The sequence below is a fragment of the Orycteropus afer genome, unplaced genomic scaffold, assembly GCF_000298275.1.
Source record: "Orycteropus afer afer isolate SDZICR_OR568_19922 unplaced genomic scaffold, OryAfe1.0 scaffold00326, whole genome shotgun sequence".
In the NCBI taxonomy this organism is placed as follows: Eukaryota; Metazoa; Chordata; class Mammalia; order Tubulidentata; family Orycteropodidae; genus Orycteropus; species Orycteropus afer.
In genome coordinates this window covers 977,415-983,376 of record NW_006921913.1, presented here as the reverse complement: position 1 = coordinate 983,376, position 5,962 = coordinate 977,415, and the positions used below count along the sequence as shown (strand labels likewise).

Here is a 5,962-nt window from a genome sequence, read left to right as displayed (position 1 = left end):
GTTGTTTAATCTATGGAATTCTTTTGGAATGCATCCCTCCAAAGAAGATTTGCACTGGCTCTGTCAGGTAACCCAGGTACTTCTGACCAAGGGCTGCTTTGGTATTTTTCTGGCATGGGCATTCGTAGATCACCTAAGCAGAGTACATTTAAATTATCGACCCTGGAGAGCACTGACCTGTTATTATGTTAAATTGGACATGTTTCCTTGTCATCAATCTTTCCAGGTAAATGGGTTTTCTTGCCTTCCATTTCATTAAAGGTGTAGTACTTTGAGGGTTCCTGGATCAATTCCCTACCTAATACATCCTAAGATCTCATTTACTGGCTCTCAACAGTCTTTTTAAAAAAAACAGACTTCTGGTAACTGACATTAGTAAATCCTAAACACAGCTACACTTCAATGCTAGTTGTTAGGGACTGACTTTTGTCCCCTCAAAATATGTGTTGTAAATCACAACCCCTATGTCTGTGATAATAATCCCATTTGGGAGCATGTTGCCTCTGTTATGTTAATGAGGCAGGATTCTCTTGAGTGAATTTCTTTTGAGATATAAAAGAATTAAGTGAGCAGAAAAGACATGGAGTAAAACTGATGCCAAAACACATGGCGATCTCCAGGGAACCAGGAAGTAGAAGCTGGAGATATAAGAACCTTTTTTCAGAGCCAACTGAGAGAGACAGCCTTCACCTAGAACCTCCTGAACTTTGAGAAAATAAATATTTGTTTATTAAAGCCATCCACTTGTGGTATTTCTGTTACAGCAGCACTGGAGAACCAAGACACAAGTTTAACACTCTGGTTTGATTTCCATCTGTTTTTGACCCTTGAGGATTTCCCCAACCTTTTTCAAATTCAACTCTACATTTAAAGAGGGTTATTTGTTATATTTATTTCTAGCATTTCTGCTAGTGAGAAGATCTTTCAAGATATCTGTCTTGTCTACAATATTTCATATGAAATAATGTAATGTATTATAGATCTAGTTTTCAGTAAAATCAGATTCAATGACATGTCAACAAAACTGGAATGCCATCCTTTTCTTGTTATGACAAATAAAAAAGCAATATTATTTGCTTCTGTAAGTGAGGAATGCCTTAAATATTCAGAGTCCAGTGATATGTGGTTGCCTAGCTGAGCCTTGTCTGGATTCTCAATTCACTGCCCTTATTCTTTTTATCGATTCTCTGGGTGAGGTAAATGGTTACACACATGGGTACTAACTGAAAATTGGAGTTAAAGCCCACAAATGTACCTCAGAGGAAAGGCCTGGCAAATCTGTTTCCAAAAGTCATAGCTACTAAAACTCTACATAGTGCAGTTCTACTCTGCAACACATGAGGCTGCCATGAGTCAAAATCAACTTGACAACTGGTTTAAGTTTTTTGGCTTGGTATTTATATAAGACCGGAATGAAGAGTAACAAAATGGGAAGGTGGAAGGCAGTCCCTTTCAGCCACGTGCAAGGCATATGAATTCTTTGCAGGGCAAAACAAACACCTGTGCACATTTCCCATGGTCTGTTAGTTTTTTTCATCATAGGGATTAAAATGGCTCTTCTGCAGATCACTACTTTAGACACTTGACTTAATATTAAAACAAAGCTGTCCTCGGGACAACAATGAATGGATGAATGCCCCAGATCTCACCCATTCATAGAGGCCTTTGGGAACTCAGGAAAGCAGATGACTGGGTAGTGATACAAAGACAAAGGTGACTGAAGAACTAGGTACCTCCACCAGCTGGTAAATGGTACCTAAAAGGTTTAGGATTAGCCTACATGCCTCCTTCCTCAATGACCAAAGGGATCTCCTATTTTTTTCACACATGCTTCAACTGCATATGTGTACATGGTATCACAACTGGTGTGGCTGGTGTTCAATGCATATTTGAAGTATAAATATATGTATTCCCTTTCTAACATGATTCATCCAAAACCAGCTGTGCTCAAGATTCTTTTTACCAATTTTAACTTACATAAACACATTGTGGGGTAGAGTTTGGGAAGGAGAATTATATTGGATAATTTTTCCTGTGTCTCAAACCTTCCATAGATATATATCCATCTCTCAGCTGAAACTTTTTTATAACCTACAGTTACTGTACTAGAAATGAGATAGATCTGGAAATGTCATACTTTGTAAGTATAATTTACACAAATATGTATCCTTATGAGGCACACAAATTAGAACAATGGAGTCCTTGTAATTCTGTCAAATAAGGAACCGTAATAAACACAAAGAGAACATTTGTTTTTAGGACTTGAAAATAACATATGAAACTGTAGCCCAAAACCTGTGGTAGGACATAATATGCAAATATGATTAGATAAAACAAGTTTAATTATTAGGAAAGGCAAATAATTAAAAAAAATACATCAGAAGCTTCAAGAAGCTACTGTGATATGCTTTTCTGAATATTAAAAAGTAAAGATTTTTTTCCTGTCAAGTTTGAATAAACATGTTATCAGATAAATGCTCTTTTCAGATAAAGAAAATGTATTTTTAAAACATTATTAAATGCAGGACAAGTTATTTGGTCTAAAGAAAATTATGCCAGAAAGAAAATGAAATATAATTGCTATTTAAAAAGTTATAATCCTAGAGACCTAGAAGTATGTAAGGTATGTTGAATGTAGGAATCAGGCCAATAGAAATTATCTGAATGATTTCATACATCAAGCTGAAGAAAGGAGCGGAATGGAAAGAGGAACAAGGCAGACTGAGACACATTAAGTATGACTTTTGCTTGAAAAAGAATACAACATTCTGGTTAGTAATCACAAACTTTTTTTTTTTTTTTTTCAAAAATATTTTCAAAAACTGAAAAAAAAAAAAAAAAAATTAATAGAACACAAAACACGTTGAATTTTATTGAAAAATTCCAAACAGTAATTTAGAAAAAATGCCATTTTGATCTTTTTTCCCATTGTCTGTGTGCGTGTTTGTGTGCATGTGCATTTTTCCTGCGGTATTACTTTCCCAAATGAATAGGCAGAGAGTAAAAAGAAACGTGAAATTTGTATCAATTCGTTGCTTTAATTATACCTTTGCATAATAGCTTTGTGAAAAAGACTTTCAAAATAAAAGGAGACATTTTTAAATTTAGCTGAAAAGCTCATAGCAAAGACTACTTCTCATTTCTGATAAAAACTAAGCCCATGGCGAAGGTGGAAGATGCGCTTTTGCACGCTTCCGATAGTCTCAACAGGTCAAAGGACAGTGCATGTGTCATCATACTCTGTTCTCCATCCCTGCCTCTGGGTCTCCATGCCCTGTCCACGTTCTGAGTTGCGCCTGGACCTGTTTCTGGCTCCTGGACAGTCCTTCGGGTGAGTGGTTGCACCTGGGAGGCCCCTCCTCTGGAACCCTGGATCCTGGCTCTTCCTGGATTGTGCAAAGGAATGTTGGGGGTGGTGAGAAACCTCAGGGTGCAAAAGAGGAAACAGGCATTTCCTTTAGAAAGTAGAGATAATAAGCCTTCTGGACAGTGTTGTCGGATCAAGAGAGAACCAATGTACTTTTATTTTGCAGTTTGTGAACTAGTTTTGTAAATGGAATGGTTGTTAGATGGGAGGGAACCGAAAGGGTGCTAGAAGGGAAATTGAGTACTAGGGCTGTGCCTGAGGCTCAGGTGGAGAACAAAGCCCTGTACACTGGAGTGGCGTGCTGGCAAACCAAGTATGGACATTGACCCAGATGAAGGAGAGGTCTACTGCACCGTGTACCAAGGGAACAAGAGCCAGGTCGGCAAGCCCACGCTAGCGGAGCTACAGGCTGTGCGCAGATACTTTCAGTGGATGTCAGTCTGGGCCAACTGTATTACCACTGAGGTTCTGTGGACCCCCACTTCCAAGAGGTGGCCCAGAAATTCCCAGGAGTATGGCTTCTACGGCAGGACCCGATCGAATGTCTTTTCTCCTTCATCTGTTCCTCCAACGACAACATCGCCCACATCACTGGTATGGTGGAGTGGCTCTGCCAGGCCTTTGGACCTCGGCTCATCCAGCTCGATGATGTCACCTACTGTGGCTTCCCCAGCTTGCAGGCTCTGGCTGGACGCAAGGTGGAGGCCCACCTCTGGAAGCTGGGCCTGGGGTACCGTGTCCACTAAGTGAGTGCCAGTGCCGGAGCTATCCTGGAAGAACAGGGAGGGCTGCCCTTGCTGCAGCAGCTGTGTAAGGCCCCCTCGGAGGATGCCCACAAGGCCCTCTGCACCCTGCCTGGGGTGGGCACCAAGGTGGCTGACTACATCTGCCTGATGGCCCTGAACAAGCCCCAGGCTGTGCCTGTGGACATCCATATGTGGCAGATTGCCCAATGTGACTACAGCTGGCACCCCACCACAGCCAGTCCAAGAGTCTGGGCCCCCTGGCTAACAGGAACTGGGAAACTTCTTCCAGAGTCTATGTGGACCTTATGCTGGCTGGGCCCAAGTGGTGCTACTCTGTGCCAACCTGTGCCAATCCCACAGTACTCAGAAGCCACCAGCAAAACATAGAAAGAAGTCCAAAGGGCCAGAAGACTAGGTGGGGCACTGGATAAAGGAATCGCCAAACACCTTTCTTCACTTGTCTCCCCATTCCCACTCAGGCACATGTTCGGGAGGGGGCTCCTTGCAGCTACCTCGAGGCTAGGTACCCCCAAATCAAGCAATCAGTTTGCACAGTGGGGTTTGGTGGGGGCTATCGGGGAGACAGAGCTACTTGTGGTTTTATCCTCTTCCCTTTATTACAAGAAGGAACAATAAAATAGAAACTTTTTTTTTTTTTGGTATGGGAAAAAACAAACAAAAAGACTGATGTTTGGATGGCACAAACAGTCTGGCTGACTAAATGCTGGTGATTTGAACCCACCCAGCATTGCTTGAGAAGAAAGTTCTGGTGGTTTAAAGAAAATTTATTGACAAAGACACTGATACCTTGTGTATTGCCCCAAATCACAGAGTTATAATATCAAACCAAAAATCTGCTGCAGTCAAGTCAATTCTGATCCGTAGTGGCCCCATAGGACAGAGTAGAACTGCCCCTAGGGTTTTCAAGGTTATTAATCTTTACAGAAGCAGACTGCCAAATATTACCTATTTCTCCTGTGGAGTGGCTAGTGAATTTGAACCTGTGACCTATTGATTAGCAGATGAGTTCTTTAATCACTGCACCACCAGGGCTCCTTAATTGTAATATAGCTGAGGTTAAAACTCAGGCCTTCTAACCCCCAAGTTTTGTGCTCTTTTTATTATAACTACAAAGTCTTGCACTCTATTTACATTGAAAACTAGGAAGAATTATATATATATTCTTACATTCTCATTTAATTTTAAGAAATAGCCTAGAGTTTTCAGGCATAGGTGTCTATATATCTATCCCTGCCTCCTCCCCTTTTTTAAAATCAGAAAAACATGTGACACAGGTGTTGAGGCTATATTAATTCTGCCCAGTTCTTGCTATATTATATTCATTGCAATTAATTTCATGTCAAGACCTTGGCTTCTCCACTTGAATGTTTTTGACAAGGTTTCTATAAGGTTGAATGAGTGGAATGTTATGCTTCTAAATCTAATTTATCTATCTCAGAGGATGCAGTTTGGATATAATTCTTTAAGAATATATATAGTATCTACTCTCAGAAAAATATTAACTACAGAATAATTATTTTGAAAATAATGATAAAATGTACAAAGGAATTCTGTAAGTATACCCTTAAATAATGAGCTCCTATAGTGCATTTTAACTATGATTTTAATTTTTGAAATGTAGTTTGTGCCAAGTGCTTCAAGAACATAACATAAAGCATAGATTTTTTTAAATTTGTTGATAAATGAAACTCTTCAAACTTTTCTAAACAACTCCAGCAACTTAAAATACTAGTTATATATCTAATTATATAAACAGTAATAAACTTGATATTGTATTTCTGAAAACTTTACTTTATGCCAAGACACACAGTTGTTTGGTAGGATGAAT

The 5,962-nt window shown here is 39.7% G+C and overlaps 1 pseudogene; it reads left to right on the top strand.

Annotated features, from left to right (window-relative positions):
• Nucleotides 1–3,160: 3,160 nt before the first annotated feature.
• Nucleotides 3,161–4,544, top strand: LOC103206673 (annotated as a pseudogene).
• Nucleotides 4,545–5,962: the final 1,418 nt, after the last annotated feature.